At 35.4% G+C, this 17,427-nt stretch overlaps 1 long non-coding RNA gene across 1 annotated transcript; it reads right to left on the minus strand.

The window, feature by feature from the left end:
• Positions 1–431: 431 nt before the first annotated feature.
• LOC127183264 (uncharacterized) lies at positions 432–16,934 on the minus strand. The gene is made up of 3 exons (XR_007830016.1): positions 16,865–16,934; positions 3,471–3,606; positions 432–846 (listed from the first exon to the last, which is right to left on the minus strand). It is a non-coding gene; the product is annotated as an uncharacterized LOC127183264 (long non-coding RNA).
• Positions 16,935–17,427: the final 493 nt, after the last annotated feature.

A 17,427-nucleotide genomic window follows, 5' to 3' on the forward strand; every position in this document is an offset into this window, starting at 1 on the left:
GTCACATGGACTTGCTATCTTTCTGGGCATTGCATTTCTGGAGGGTCCAAAAGCTCTTGGATTTCATCAAAAATATTTGTGTTCCAAAGATGAACGAAAGACTTATGGGTGTGGAGAGACACGAGGGTGAGTAATTAATGACAGATTTTTTATTTTTGGGTGACCTAAACTTTTAAATCCATCAGAGAAGGCCATCCCAGAATGCATTGTGACACGCTCTGACAATTTTACCAAAATTTTGGTGTGTGCTGTGTATTTTTATGCTGCTTGTGCTGCAAGCTTAGCAACATGCCAACATTAAAAAAAGTATCAAAAATCAGCTGCAAGTCTGAGTTTCAAATCAGTCAGTTAAGTTATAATGCTGCCTTAGAAGACAGAAGACAGAAGAAAAGCTCACTTGGCTTTGGGACAGAGCTTTTATGTCAGATGATTTAAGCTTGTTCTGAAACACTCTCACTTCTCTCTTACACACACTCATACACTCTAAGTAACTAATATTCTCATGCAACACAACACAAATGCCATTTTAATTTGACATTTCCATCATCGATCAGTGTCACTCCCCATGATGACAGAAGAGATCAGTAATTGTCTGCACAATGTCTCATTTTCTAAATAAATATGAAGGATTTGGCAACATATAATCTCATATTTTCAATTTTGAACCCTCCAGGGAGAAAACATGCTGCACGTCCTGTCGTGTGCAGTCCTGGCCATGAATGTGTTGCATGGGGACTGATGACATGATGTTCCCTGGAGACTCATCACAGCTGTCAGCAGAGAGCAACAGGAAATGCTCTGGCTTCAGGCCTGCCAATGGGGCCTTTCAGAGAAAACAGACCCAGACTGTTGGTAAAGAAGACAGAAAGTGATTCATGCGTGGATCTCACACACACAAACATTAAGTGTTTACGTAAACCACCTTGCATGTACTTGACAGCTTAATGAGCCTAAATTTATGAGTATACTGTAGGTTTTGAAGTAAATGGGCTCACATAATTCAACAAGTTTCCAAGCTCCAATCAGGGCAGGTCTGCAGAACGATCTTTATAAGATATTAGTGAAGACTCCAAACACTTTAAGGGATAGTTCACCCAAAAATGAAAATTCTGTCATTAATTATTCACCCTCATATTGTTCCAAAGACCTTCGTTCATCTTTGGAACACAAATGAGGATATTTTTGGCTTTCTAACCCTACATAGAAAGCAACACAACTGACACATTCAAGGCTCAGAATGGTAAGACATCAAATAACATAGTCCATGTGACATCAGTGGTTCAACTGTAATTTTATGAAGCTACGAAAATACTTTTTGTGTGCACAGAAACTGCAAACAAGTAGCTTCTCACAGCTTCACAACATTATGTTTGATGTCAGATGGACTATATTAACAATGTCCTTAGTACCTTTCCAGGCCATAAACAGCCAGAACGGTCAGAAAGCTTGTGGATTTCATCATAAATATCTTAATTTGTGTTCCAAAAATGAATGCAGATCTTACAGTTTTGGAACAGCATGAGGGTGAGCAATTAATGAAAGAATTTTCATTTTTGGGTGAACTATCTCTTTAACAAGAGGCCATGAAAAAAGAAGATTGATATCCAGTTTTTATTCAGGATCATTATCACTGCTAACTACAGAAATCTACAGCTAACTCATTTAGTTCTACAAAATAACAGCCTGTCTAGTTTCAAGCTAACTATAAGAAAGTTTTTATTTTTTTTTTTACAAAATGCAGGTATCCCCAGTATGAATGCTGAAGTAGAAGTCAGTACTGTGTTTATATGAAGACTAATTATCCATTTTTAATCAGACTAGTTGCCTATTTGGGATAAAATGGTATCATGTAGCAACATCAGCTGGAATAAATTGGCCAAATCTGATTGAAATTTCAGTTTCATTAAAAGGACTGGTGTAAACCTTAGATAATTTGTTTGATAAATTATTGCCATGTAAACACTCAACCAGATTACTTCAGTATCTGCAGTTGAGACTTGTGCATGTTCATTATCAACACAGGGCTTGAGTCATGACGTTTCATGCAAAGAACTAGCCAAAACTGAAGCTCTTGTGCATCTTGTGAGCCTGAATTAGAAGTACAATAAATATTTTAGTTTTAAAGGAAAGTTAATGCAAACAGTATACTTGGAATTATCTGCTGGACTGATTGTATGCCCATATGAAATGAAAATTAAATAATAGTGTGATTACCTCCACATGAAACACTCTTTCAGGCTCTCTAGTTATGCAGAGCACTGATCATAGGTCAAAGGTTAAAATCCATCGCAGACAGGGAATGACATGAGTAAAACATTTAGCATTTTGCACACTGGTATGCATAAAAGGCAGACATAAGACACGTTTCCATTACAGATTTGCGCAAAACTTTGGCTATATTTTATATGTCAATAAAAAAGTATTGCGAAAAGACAACGTATCCATTAACCGATGTTATGCGACTAAAACGTAATTTGTTCCTCTTGCGATAAGCCATGGCAATGAATTTTGGCTTTTTTTTTTTTTTTTTTAAATCAAAAGAGGCGTATACGTGTATCTTTACAGAAGCAGCGTGGAAAGCCACTTCAGAACCGTGTGCGACGCTGCTCCGTTGACCGTGTCGGAGCCATTACGCGCCGCAGATGCATGCAGCGTACATAGTCTAAGGATTAATATCAGGGAAAGCCCCTTATATTTGAGAGCTACTACTTATGAAGTGTTTCTTGGAGTTTATAGTACATTGAAGAATGATCATATGACTTTTTACATATGCCATGTGACCTGTAAATGCGAAAAAACCATTTTCATTGTAGTTTTGCAAAATATTCCTTTTTGGAATTGCCTGAAAAACCACCTCATGCGAGCATAAAAACCTTTTTGCTTTTGAGTTTTTGCGAAATTGACGCATTTTCATTAGGCGTATTTTTAATTCGCAATTTAAATTTGTGCATCTTGAAGGGTAATGGAAATGCAGCTATAGTTAATACAGAAAGTAAACAATGCAAACTTGTTTTAGTTGATGTGATACCATCAGAAAATTTAAAGGGATAGTTCACCCAAAAATAACTTCTCACATGCATGTGTTGTGGTACTTTTGAATGGTTGAATAAAGTTATTTTTGTTGTCTTTGCACACAAAAAGTATTCTTGTAGCTTAAATAAAATTACGGTTAAACCATTTATGTTACATGGACTATTTTTAATGATGCCTTTACTACCTTTCTGGGCCTTGAACGTAGTAGTTTCTGTCTATGCAGGGTGAGAAATCTCTTGGATTTCATCAAAAATATCTTAATTTGTGCTCTGAAGATGAACAAAGGTCTTATGGGTTTGGAACAACATGTGAGGGTGAGTAATTAATGACAGAATTTTCATTTTTGGATGAACGAACGTTTTATTAAAGAATTCTTTGTTTTAAGAGATCTTTGCCCTGAGGCTTGGCTTTCTGACAAGAGCCAGAAGAATAAGTACCAGACAATGCCACTCCAAGGTGCGGCACTTCACACAATGTTCCATGTCTCTTGCTCTGTCTGCCCTCCTGCACCCACCTCTCCAGCTCTTTGAAGAAGACAAAAGAAAAGCGCTCGAAGAAGCAGCCATCGATAGCCTGTGGGGAAACGTGTAATAGTGGAGTAATCACATCTCTGAGCATCCTCCACTGACAACCCTTATAGATCCGCACCCCTTGATATTACACTGAAAATGACAGCAAAATGGACGAAGGTGGAGTGCTAGCAGATAAAACGAACATTACAGGAATGAAACTGTTTGACACTACAAGAGATTGTGCAAATAAATACTACGTTTTCTCACAAAATTAATGGAGTCGCTTAACATTTTACTCACTTCTCTTGCACTGGTCATCCATTTCTATTTAATTTTATTTAATTTATTTGGACAGTATTACTTCTCATGGTTGTTCCAAGGAGAGCCAAGATGGAATAAAACTTTCATGAATCATGATCATTTTATTTGTGTATTTTTGAAGCTTAAAAGTCTGTTTCAATCAATAAATCAATAAGGAGAGAGAGAGAGAGAGAGAGAGAGAGAGAGAGAGAGAGGGTGGGAATTTTAGGTAACAATGTTAAAGTCAATTTTCAATTATCAGGTTTGGAACTACACAAGTAAATGCTAATACAATTGGAATTGTCAGTTTTAGATTAACTTTACCTTTAAGTCTAACATATGCATAGAATTGAATGGATTTCACCTAGTGGTCTACCTTTAGTTGCCTTAGTAACAGCGATTTTATGAAATCACCAACCACTTAAATGCCCCCCTGCCTACCCTCAGACATGGCTACTTTCACTCTGCCTCACACCAATTAGAGTGACTCATGCAGACACATAAAAAGCTAAAGCTTTGGCACGGAACCTTTGCTCGCAACCATTTTGCAGTGAATCATGTAAAATTTCAGAACACTCTGGGGTCTTTAGAGCGGCTCTGAATGAGAGGGGGCAGGACACAAACACTTACGAAGAGGATGATGAGCTCCGAAATCACTCAGCCTTACCACTTGTGATTAGTGGCTAATTAGCAATAATATAATCCAGTATGCTGAGCTACTTTATGAAGAGAACAGATTCAGAGTAATGAGTCCTCTTGCACCATGTGTTTATTTAATCTACATCCATAATGGAGTTATGAAACCCTGCAAGCACTAAGTTGAAGAGTGTCAAGGATTTCTTCAAATCATATAAATGGAATAAACTGTAATGCCGAAAGTGAAAAATACAGTGAGTTCCTGAAATTTTTATGTTAAGGGGATAAAGACTATTTACTTGCAATCTAAAAGATTTAGACTTCTTAGATCTAGTTTAGTTGTGTATCTTCTTTGTAACTTTGCCTCTCCTGATCCCTCCAGCACAGTTAATGGCGTGAATGAGGCACGAGGTTGTGAAGGTCAGGGGTCATGTGCATGTTGACGAGGTGACAGTAAGCAGAAACACACACTCTGCCTGAGATGTGGGAAAGCCTCTGAACTCTGACCCTGACTTTGCGCCACGCTGTGGTTGAGTGGCCTGATGTCTCAGCATGTTGTCTCTCTACATACTGCCACGTGTGCATTCAAAAGTACCAAGTACAGGTTTATACAGTGTATATTAGGGATTGGACATTTATGTGATGAAAGTCGAGTCAACGTCGACTAGTCACCAATGACACATTAATGAATACATATGCCAGAACATTGAGCTGAAACAGCTATGGCATATGACAGTGCTGCCCACATGGCTCCTATAACAGCTAATTTGTATCAATTCTTCTGTCTTTGGGTTGTTTTATTTCTCACAGATTTCTGCTCATTCCAAATCAGATACAGATCAAGTAGCACAGTAAAGATAACATTTATGTGAATTTCTGTGCTAGTGTGCTAGTGAATGATTGTGCGTTACAATGCAGCAACGCATTAGATTAGAATGGCAATTAATTTACCTGTACAATTAGCTGTTTAAAACATGCATTCTCCCATTCAATTTCAAGCATCCACATGGTATAATCACACGTCTTGTGAGGCGCTTTCAGATTCAGGGTTGCCAGGTTTTAACAAAACCTGCCCAATTGCTACTCAAAACTAGTCCATAACTAGGCCAATCACGTTTCAAGGGAGGTCCCCGTTAAAACTCGAGTTTCAGGTAATTAAAAAAACATTTTTTTCAGGGCTACCCTGGTAAATTTGCATTTTAAGGGCTAAATATGGCATTATTGGGGTCGTTTCAACCCGTGGACATCAGAAACAACCCGCGGCAACAGTGTTAAAGTACCCCAATTCTGCAGGAAAACCACAGACTGTTCGGATTATGCATTTATTGTCATTTTTACTATTTGGAAAAGAAGCGTAAATGTGGACTATAAACACTTCTTACCCTTTTGCACCCTCTATAGGACCAGCAACTAGTCAACATCATTAAAGTCGACTAATCAACTAGTCAGTGCAGTGTATATACATATATAAAAGTATTTGTTCATACTATACACACCACCATCCAACTGATTTGTTTGTTTTTTTAGCATACTATATAGTTTTTATTAATATTTTGAATTCATTTTTATTTTCATATTTTATTTTTTTATTTTAATTTTATTTAAAGTTATAGTCAATTTGTTGTTATTTTTAGTAGTCTTTTGTTTAGTTTTTACATTTTTTTATTTTAGTTTTTTTAAGCACCATTTAACTATCAAATTAAATTAAATGAAAATGAGAAATGTTGCTGTGACAACTAGCTGAAATAAAATAAGTTTGCATGTTTTTTTTTTTAATTTCATTTAATTTTTTGTTTGTTTGTTTGTTTGTTTTTTGTTTTGTTTTGTTTTGTTTTTTAGGTAGTAAGCAACAGCTATAACCCTGCTTCAATGGTTAGTTCACCCAAAAATGAAAATTCTGTCATTAATTACTCCCCTTCATGTTGTTCCAAACCCGTAAGAATTAAGATTATTAAGATATTTTTGATAAAATCTGAGAGCTTTTTTGTCCTTACTAACTTTCTAGCCCATAAAACTTTTAAGTTTCATTGCTATATATGCACTGTCAGAAAGCTCTCAGATTTCATATAAAAATATCTTAATTTGTGAATATCTGAAAATGAACAAAGGTCCTACAGGTTTGGAACAACATGAAAGTGAGTAATGAATGACAGAATTTTCATTGTTGGGTGAACTATTCATTTCAGCACTGCATGATCCTTTAGAAAAAAAGCTTATTATCAATGTTGAAAACATTTGTGCTGCTTAATATTCTTGTGGAAACAATACTTTTTTTTAAGATTCTTTGATGAATAAAAAGGTCCAAAGAACAGCCTTTATATGAAATATATATTTTGACAATGTAAAACAAAGTAACAAAGTAAATATCTTTACTGTCACTTTTGATGAATTGAATGTGTCCTTGCTGTTTTTTTTTTTTCTTTCCATGAATGAATGATCAATCTTACTGACTCCAAACCTCTGAATATTGGTCACAAACAGTAAATATTGGTCACTGAACCCCAATGATTTCACTAATAAGAAAAATGCAGACTACTACAGTTAATATAAGATCATTTAAAAGGGTTCAGCTCCTGTGTCTGTATGAATAAGCTAATATATGCAGAAATGTGGCATCTACTCTTGAGACATTCAGAAAAGATACATTTGAGGGCTTACAAGAATGCTAGATATGCAAATGAACATTTCATTTAGTCCAGCAGAATGCCTTTTCAAATGACAAAATTCTATATTATTCATAATTCTTCTCCATTTGCATTTTCATTTCTGTGTATGTGTGACTATTTTTCCAAATCCTCCAGACAGAGGGAAATGTGAGAATGCCAACTGGGGCGTCTAGGTCCAAATCCCTGGATTTAGAAGGAACCATTGCTTAGCAACAAGATAGAGGTAAAACTGAGCAACAATGGCCAGGTTAGATGACTCATTATGGCTGGCGGTCTGGATGTGTATGCGCTCTGGGTATCAATTGAGAATTTGTGTGTGTGTGTGTGTGTGTGCTGCTGCAAGTATGCATGTGCATCTGTCTTTTCCTAATTGAAATCTTGCGTAGATGAATTCAATGATAACTTTCATTTCAACACTGTCATACTTGTTTATCTGTCAGAAGATGCACTGAACTCTAATGCCCTCATACAAGCTAATTTCAATATAAACGGGAGTTTATACAAAGAAATAAACAAAATAGATTCCACAATCTCACTTCCATTATGCTACAATTGTTCTCTCAAAATAAAGCACTGTCACATTTTCACAAAACGCATCACGTCTTCTTTGCAGCTTAAATATATCAGCCACTGAGTGGAACGTGAATGCACATATGTCAGCATGCTAATGGAACATCACATTTTTAGATGCGCATTACAAAGATTTACATTCTGGTAAAATGAATTTGGTGTGTTGGGATAGAACAAAAGATTTGCGAAGAATATATGGGGTTATACACACACACAAAAATCAGTTTTGACAGCCTGAACAACAATAGATAACTGTGTTCTAAGAGCCCACTCACATTCCCTTCTTCTCAATCATCCACAATTCCCTCCAACTTCTAAAAAGTAAGAGTACTTATGTCAGAAACAGGGTTTGAAAACAACACAGGTGCAAAATATGCTAAGAATAAATCCACTGCCACTTTTTTCTTCATTATCCAATCAGTGCATATCTAATCTGCAGCTTTCACATCACAGCTCTTAATCTTCAAAGTAAGTTCTGTCACAAAAAAAAAAAAAAAAAAAAAAAAAAAAAAAAAAAATGTCCTTCTCTCTGACTTTTGAGATGCACATATACGCAAACACATAGACACGCAGTTACGTAACCTTTATATGAAAGGTTGCAACATCAAGGCACACAATAAGCCCTTGATCAGCAGGAGAGCGGTTGAAGATCTCTCAATGGGAGTGCGGATAATCAGGAAGAGGAAGCCGAGAGCCCAGAGTAGGTGGTTTAGCATATTAAGAAGGCGGCTCTGTTAATGAGCTGTCTGGATTCAGTCCTATCAGAGGAAAAAGTTTGCTGTGCATAGATCAAGATTCTTGATTAAATACTAAGGGGGCAAATGACAAATGTGCCATGTCTTCCCGCCGCTAAATAAACCACCATCTGTTCAGCCATCTCGTTGTTTTGCTCTTCAGATTGACCTGTAACAATGGCATGATCATTTACCTCTCTCATCAATGAGTGTCATAATAAAACTGTGAGATGGAAAAACCATGCAAGGTTTTATAGCAATGCCTTGATGTTTTTCTTTTCGCTAAAAATAACTAGGACTCCTTGATTTAAAAGTAACCGGCAAAATACCGGACGTGGCGCACTGCATGAAGGAGAATCCAAGGAGTGTTTTCACAACGCGTCATCAATTCACCATATTTTCGGCACTGAATGTAAACGAGGCCACTGAACCAAACAAGACTTGCATATTTTGCTGATTATTGCTGCGGAAAATGGTTAATTATTGTCATGTTTTGGGCTGTACTAATCAGTCAGACCGTAAAAAAACATTTGGAGTACTGTAGACTGCCAAAAGTTAAAACAAATCAAGGTAGGTGAAATATTAGGCTAATATCCTAATTAATACTGCTTGTACGTACGGGCCATTCCACCGAATGGGTGCCTTTTCCTTCAAAAACTCTTCCAAAAAAATTTTTCATTTTCCGTCTTTTTTTTCCAAGACTGAATCTAGTAATACACATATTTAACTATTTAAAATCTGTATTTGTCCATCTCAGGTAATTTTTATTAATTTTTTACACAGTTTTAAAGTGGAAGATGGATGCATTTTTCTCAGTCCTGTTACAACTCTTATGTCTTTTAAAAAGCATGTTTAAAAATATGTCAGCAAATTCCTTCATTTTCCCCTCAGGCAAGTGTTTATTTTAAAGAAATGATTGGTTTCATGGTCAAAAAAAAATATTTATCTAAAAAAAATAAATCACTATTTATCTACACAAGGTGTATATTTCTAACGTAAACAAACCCTTTTTTTACTTTAAAGGTGACTCAAAACTCAAGCATATAAACTTTCTGTGATGCAATTTATTAAATACTGGTACAAATGATAGACCAAACTTAATTTAAAAAATAGTGGTTTAACTATTTTTTTAAGGAAAAACTATTTAATAACAGGAATGAAACTGTGTAACAGGAATGAGTATCCATATAGGTTTGACTACACATGTGAGGTGTTAATGCTCACACTGATATAGTGTGAGAGTGTTGAACACTGACTAGTGAGCCGATCTCATTGCTAAAAAAAGGCCAAATTATGTTTCTATTTAAATACAGTGGTCTGCAGAGGTTTTTGTTAGGATTATGTCTAGAGGTAGAGGATGGGTTATGAAATAAGATATAAATAATGGAAAATGTTAAAATATTAAATTAAAATTTAGATTAAAAATAATAAACTTAAGTAATGCCTTTTTTTTTAGTTTTTCTGTGGATATTGTTTTTTTTTTTTGTTTTTTTTTTTTACAGTGCAGGGTCACAAACACCATTCCATAATTGCCACAGCACAGAAATTGCAAGTACATTTTCTGTCACACTTGCAGGAATGTAATATAAAACAACAATGCAGGAACAATCATAAGTTTTCTCTGGGTAAGAACATTGTCTCAGTGTGGATAGAAGGCCAAAATGTTGAGAAAAAGATTAATATGGATGTAGCCTAATATCTACATTAAAAATCACTCATCCCTGTTACTATTACTCAGTTACTATATATAAGTACAATATATATTAGTATATGAGTAACAGGACTGAAAGTAACAGGATTGAGATTTTAGGATAAAATTAGCAAATACATATAATATAGCCACATGGAGTACGTACTAATATTATGAGGATACTCAGCAAATTATAGTGATTCACCAAAGATTTCTATTTTTAAAATAAACGAGTAACATAAGAAATAATTTAGATAACAGGACAGAATAGCTATAATGATGCGCCCAACCACCATTATAGTGATTCACCAAAGATTTGCATTTTTAAAATAAACGAGTAGCATAAGAAATAATTTAGATAACAGGACAGAATAGCTATAATGATGCGCCCAACCACCATTATAGTGATTCACCAAAGATTTGCATTTTTAAAATAAACGAGTAGCATAAGAAGTAATTTAGATAACAGGACAGAATAGCTATAATGACGCGCCCAGCCACCATTTCAGTATCATCAAATCTACAGAACAGAAAATTAGAGCACATGCTTTCAGTCACTTCAATGCCTTCAGAAGATCCAGATGTTGTAATATTATGTTGAAAATGTGTCTTGTGGAATTTTCCCAGTTTTTTAGAAGGGGAAATGTGTTAGGGTAACAGGACTGAAAACCTGGGGACATGAGTAAAATGTGCATTTTATCTAAAAATATTATAGATCTATTTTGAAATAAATGTATTTAAAGCACAGATGGGTTATGGAGGTACACAAAAATGCAAAACAAAAATGATTTAAGGATTTTAAACATTACATTTTATGTTAAAGTGTAGCGTTAGACACTGGGGACATGTACAAATGCTATATTTTCAGTGTTTTAGGTAGTTTTTGAATAACGTTTTTAATTACATATTTTAAATTTGCATTTAGATTAATGTGCAGGACACTTATCTTAATAATAAAAAGTATTTTATAGTTATTTTTATGCATATTTGTACATATAATGTCCTGGGGACAGAAATATGGCACCCATTCGGTGGAATGACCTGTATCTTTACCACCTATTAACTTTAGTTTGTCAAAATATTGTGCTCTTTCCTGCTTACTCAGTTCTTCCCTATATGATTGAGCAGCTTCCACACATTTTTTTCTGTGGTTTAGACAGCATAAGTACACTAACCGTGCAATCCATACTGTTGTTTATATCCAAGTATGCCACTATGGCCACGCACACAGGTAACTGACCAAATCTTGACACAAGTGCAAACCTTTTATAAAACTTATTATTATACCATTTTCCAAGGATAAAATAAACCTATTTAAAAATAATAAGCATAATGCGATTGTAAATTCACACAGGCTACGATTCAGTTAAATAATTATTTACATGTAGATTAAGCATACCTGCGTCTCAGAGCAGCTCCGTTTACAGTTAATGCTGCTCCACAAGACGAGTTTACATATATTTACATGTATGGAGCATCTCAGACTCCATCTCTGCATATGCTATGAGTTTAGGTTTAATATAACGTTCATCTGGGAACTCAACGTGCACCATTTCATCAGATTTGTAAGGTAAATCATTTATAAACCTGAGCAAACACAGGAGAATACATCAGTATCATTTTCCAATATGCTGTCACATTTTGATGTTCACATATTCAAGCTATTACAGTGACTGCAGCATTTTTGTGGTAAAGAAATGCCCAAATATTATAGATTAAGAGGACACTGAATTAAAAGTTGTTTAGCCAGTATTAAACAAGGCTTAGATCTCGCTGTAAAGTGTAAAAACTATCGTCGGGCCGTGGCACCCTCTGCAGTCATTTGTTGTAATGCATAATGTACATTAGCTCTGTTGTTTATAATACATTATGCATTTTAACAGCTTTGTTCAATAAAAACATATGATTACCTGCTTTTACTTTATTTGAACTAATAATTATTGCGTCATTGCTATTCTACATGTATTTTATGTCATTTTAAAGGCTATTGTTTGCTTAGGTCTATTTTTATTACCACAAAATTACTTGATTAATCATCAGAATAATTGTCTGATTACTCGATTACCAAAATAATTGTTAGTGACAGCTCTAAAACCCAAGTATGTCGTAAGGACCAAAGCTGACGGTCCAATTTCTGGATGGCATTTTTGGAAGAAGACTGCAAGCAGCCAGGAGATGATTCATCCAATAGGAGGCTGAAATGAGCCCCACATGGGACAGAGAGAGATGTTTGTTCACTAGATGGGAGAAAGCTTTTAGCGGACCTAACTACCAGACCTCCCTAGCTCTGTTTCCTGTTGTGTGGCTGTGCTTTATAAATAACCCGATAAGAGTCTCTCTCAGTGTCGCACAAGCTGTTTTGTTTCTATTGAATTACCAGATATAAGGGATCCATACTCATGACTAATGCATGATGCTCTGGGTTCAAATTTTGCTCTTCAACATTTGCACCAAATAATATGTTCTGAAATAATGCATGCTTGTTTTTGTTGTAGCTTTAGTGATTCAAAGTAAAAGAGGGGACATCTGGAAAGGAAAGTTAATTAAGAGATTTGCTTCTCATTCATAAACAAAGACCACAACCAACAGGAAAAACGTATTTCTCAAACACAATGAGATTTAATAGAGAGCAATGAAGATTTTTACCTAAGTCCCCAGCTTCTCAGATGTTTTTATTGGGAAAAAGTCTGCAATCAAAAGTCATATATTTTAGTAAAAATTCTCCAAAATCTCCCACTGAATTCTTCGAAGACAAATTATCTCAGCTAAGCTATCCACATTAGTTTATAGCTCATTTTTATAGCTATTTTTAATGAATGTCAATAATTTTCTCATGTGCGTCTACTGTGTTTTTGTTTTTAGAGAAAATGTTAAATGAAACATAAAATTAAATGAAACGTAACTGAGTGCTCTATTACGTCTATGGCCTCTAAAAAAAGCTGAGTAATACAATTTTCCTTTGAGAAAAACTCATAAAGCAGATCAAGCGGTGGACTTCATGGGTGGCAGAGCCAATGACGAAGAATTTGGACAAACAGCGAGATGAGAAGGGGGGAAAAGACAGGAACACCTTTTCTCACTTTTTCAAATAGAAGGATCCCACATACGCACATATACACAGACACACATCTCTGAGGGGTTCACGAGGTGAAGGCTGGTGTCAAAGGTCACATATGTAGACTGACCCCGTTCTCTGACAGCTTTGAAGAGACTTCATGCATCGAGGGGAATCCTTCATGTCAAACCAAGAGCACACAAGACCCATCTTTCAGTGTGTATCTGTTTTACACGTAGAAACTTAACTTTCACAAGTCATTAACCTCATATCACTCTAGTTTTGTCACTTTTGCACTATATAAGAGCACTAAATCCAATACCAATCAATACAAAAACACAATGTTGTAAAATTATAGTTGAGCTCAGAATAAAGACATAGCACTAAAGGAATGCCAAAGTCATTGGTATAATCACCAGGAAATGAAAGATTTTTTTGCCAAATGCATAAATCTAAATGTAAGTTATCTTCATGGTGTACTTTTGAATGAACAGTCTTTTGATTTGTGCTTCCAAGCAATCCATAAACCTGATACAGTGAAATATGACTAAAAATCAGGTATATCATTAACACACTAGTGCATCCAGATGGTTTACTGTAATAGATCTCAGATCTCCCTCTTGGCTGGTGAGAGTTTTGATGCATTATATATTCACTTTTTTTATTATATTGTAGTCAGTATACTAAATTCATATTTTCATACACAAGTGAAATACCCATAGAGGGCTAGATCATGAGAAGCAACCTTAAATAAAAGAGTAGATTATTTGCCAATGAGATTTTAAAGGAATAGTTCACCCCAAAATGAAAATTCTGTCGAAAAACTCAGATCGTATTTTCTCCTACATCACTGCAGAAGTAACGACCCATTCTATGCAAATAACTGTCTTGAGCCAGAATACACAGAGTTCAGGGAGAGAAAGAGGAGACGAGCATTTGAGATTTAAACTGTATTTTACTTTTAATGAAATAACCAATTGTTTCGCTAGATAAGACCCTTCTTCCTTGGCTTGGATTGTTTACAACCGTATTTGGGATCATTTGAAGCTGCATTTAAACTGCATTTTGGAAGTTCAAAATCAGGGCACCATATCTGTCCATTATATGGAGAAAAATTCTGAAATGTTTTCTTCAAAAAACATAATTTCTTTACGAGTGAAGAAAGAAAGACACAAACATCTTGGATGACAAGGGGGTGAGTACATTATCTGTAAATCATTGTTCGGGAAGTGAACTTTTCCTTTAAAACTGAATTTGAATGACGCACTCACCTGTCATTCTCTAAATTTGCATTAAAGATCAGGATGTGCAAGTGACAAATGCTTGGCAAGATTTGATGTGTTGCCTCCTGTGGCATTTTTTATTTATAACAATGCTTGCATACTGGTGCAGTAAGGTCAGCTCGTTCACCTTTATCATGTTTTGTATGCAAAATAATGACATATTCCACTTCTACTGTTGTCTTTATTTACTAATTTCGAGCGCGTTGATGGAGTTTCATCTTTTGATGATCCATCGCATTGTTCTGTTTTCATGTTTACCCATTTCGCAGCAATTAGGGAAGTACTACAGGTGAACTTCGGAACAGCGTATAAAATTGATCAGAATGATAGTATCGAACAGTTTGAAATAAAATACATACTGGTACTTTTCGAGGCAGAAGTACCGATCCAGTGTTTACATAATGTGTGAAGATGCACATTTGGCATTGTGGCACTAGTCCAAGATGAGCATTTGTGGTTAAAAAGTATATAAATGTATATTTTTTAAAGAAAATGACCAATCGTTTTGCTAGATAAGACTCTTATTCCTTAGCTGGGATTGTGTAGAGCCGATTCAGCCTGCATTGAAACTGCAATTTGGACCTTCAACCCATTAGCCACCATTGAAATCCACTACATGGAGAAATTTCCTGGAATGTTCTCCTCATAAATTGTAATTTCTTTTCGAGAAAGAAAGACATGAACATCTTGGATGACATAGGGTTGAGAAAATTATCAGGAAATTTTCATTCTGGAAGTGAACTAATCCTTTAATGACAAAATTTTCATTTTTGGGTGAACGGTTTCTTTAATAGAATAATACAAAAGGGGACGAGTTGATTTGTTACAAAAATAAAATGAGGTAAGCATCTGTCGAAATGCCTTTGTGCTGTGATTGTCAGGATTAAAAGAACATGCAACTTTCAAACTTTCATATAGAACTATTAAATTATAACCAAAATCATGCAAAAAGCCAAATGAAAAGCATGAATCTCCACACTGAAGCAAAATTGTTGCTTTGAGAAGTCACAGGCTGAGGAAAAAAGTCAGCCATCAGATAAGTCACCATTCCTCTGAACACTCTGTTCCCTCCACATCTCCTCTTTATCGGTTTCCTGTATTCCTCTGTTTATTCTGTTACTCTTTCTCCCTCTACATTCCTGATAAGTTTCTTCTATATCTCTTAGTCTTATTCGCTCTCTTAACTTTCTGTTTCTCTTTCATCCAATTCTTCTTCCCTACCTTCATTCACCTTATTTCCACTGCTTCTGAAAAGATGAAACTGTGTGTTTGTGTGTGTGCTTTTTTTTTTTTTTTTTGGCGGTGTGCGTACATGTTGCGTAATGTTGCTGAGTGAACATGTTCCTGTCCGTCAGAGTCCTCTCGTGGGACACCATCCAAAATGTCACTCGCTCCCCCCCTCACTGTTCCTTTCGGTGTCTCTTCAGTATCCTTCAGTCCCTGACATTTACACTACATACTGAAGCCTTTACCACACCTCACATGGGACACACACTGAGAAGTGGAAGCTGACGTGGACAGAAGAGATAAAATCAGGTAACAGAAAGCAAGAAGCGGGCAAACATTAGAGAATAACAAACCTTGCAAAAAGCAGAGCAAGATGAGAGAACACATACATAAATACAAGCAAGGCCTGTTTAACACCCTAGTGCGAAAGCACATCAACATAGAAATACAAAAATATACCAAGCATTTGAAATAGCTGAGCCATTAAAGCAATTTCCTCTGCCAGAGGTCAAGCACAATTAAACAGCACTAACACAAACAGCATATAAATCCTTGAAAAAAAAAAACAGTTTGTCTACCATCAAACACACAAGGCTTTTGCTTCATTAATATAGGAAAATCACAAATCATATAATATATTAACTTAAAACACACAAAGCATAAACATTTAAGTCTCACATCAATGTCAGTTGATGTTTGATTCCCCAGTTTTCACTATTGTATTCTGCTGTTTATATTTCTAAAAGGAATAATAAACTCAAAAATGAAAATTTGCTTAAAATTTAAATGTTAAACACATTTATTTATTTCTTACAAACATGCAACTCTTGCTTCACAAGCTGTTAACTGTTGGACTGGAGTTTTGTGAATTATTGTAATGTTTTTATCAGCTGTTTGGACTCCCATTTTGACGGCACCCATTCACTGCAGAGGACCTATTGGTGAGCAAGTGATATAATGCTAAATTTCTCCAAATTTGTTCTGATGAAGAAGCAAACTCATCTACATCTTGAATGGCCTGAGGCTAAATTTTCATTTTTGGGTGAACTATTCTTTTAAGCTTAGAACCACTGATTGAGGTGTTAAATGATCACTACACACAAAAAAAGGGAAACGCTACTTCAAGATCATTCAACAAACTGAGAAGTGTACACTTACCTTGCAAAACAGCTTGCCAAACCGCTAACAGGTGCTACGAGGACCCCAAGCATCCCACAATTTTGCCTGTGTTCCATAACATCACCACCAGTTAAGACCTAAAACATATCAATATCTTACCATCTACCACTAACACAGTGCAGCTGTTCAAACTACATTGAGAATTGTTTTAAATAATTTAATAATGCAATGAATTGTGGTTGTCAGAAGTCAGCTATTTAAAATTCTTACAAACTAGATGAAATCTAATATACATGAAAAAGACCACATTTACATCCAAATGTAAATTATCTCAAGCTACAAACTTTGGATTCAGTCAGATTTAATGAAAAGAAAGTGCTGTTTGAGTGTCTGTCACTGTGTGGAACTCGCATCAAAGAATCTGTAAGTAATATGCTCTATTTTATTTTTTTATTTTATAGTGCCTTTAACTATATTTTATGTTGATGATAGTATGCTTCTTGTCTCAGACATACTTTAACGGCTAAGCAGAACTGTGTTGTTTATGTGGACAGTGCGACCTGTAACCTGTTAATATTTAAGGGGAAATAAATACGCGCTGC

This window comes from Labeo rohita, chromosome 20, assembly GCF_022985175.1.
Source record: "Labeo rohita strain BAU-BD-2019 chromosome 20, IGBB_LRoh.1.0, whole genome shotgun sequence".
In the NCBI taxonomy this organism is placed as follows: Eukaryota; Metazoa; Chordata; class Actinopteri; order Cypriniformes; family Cyprinidae; genus Labeo; species Labeo rohita.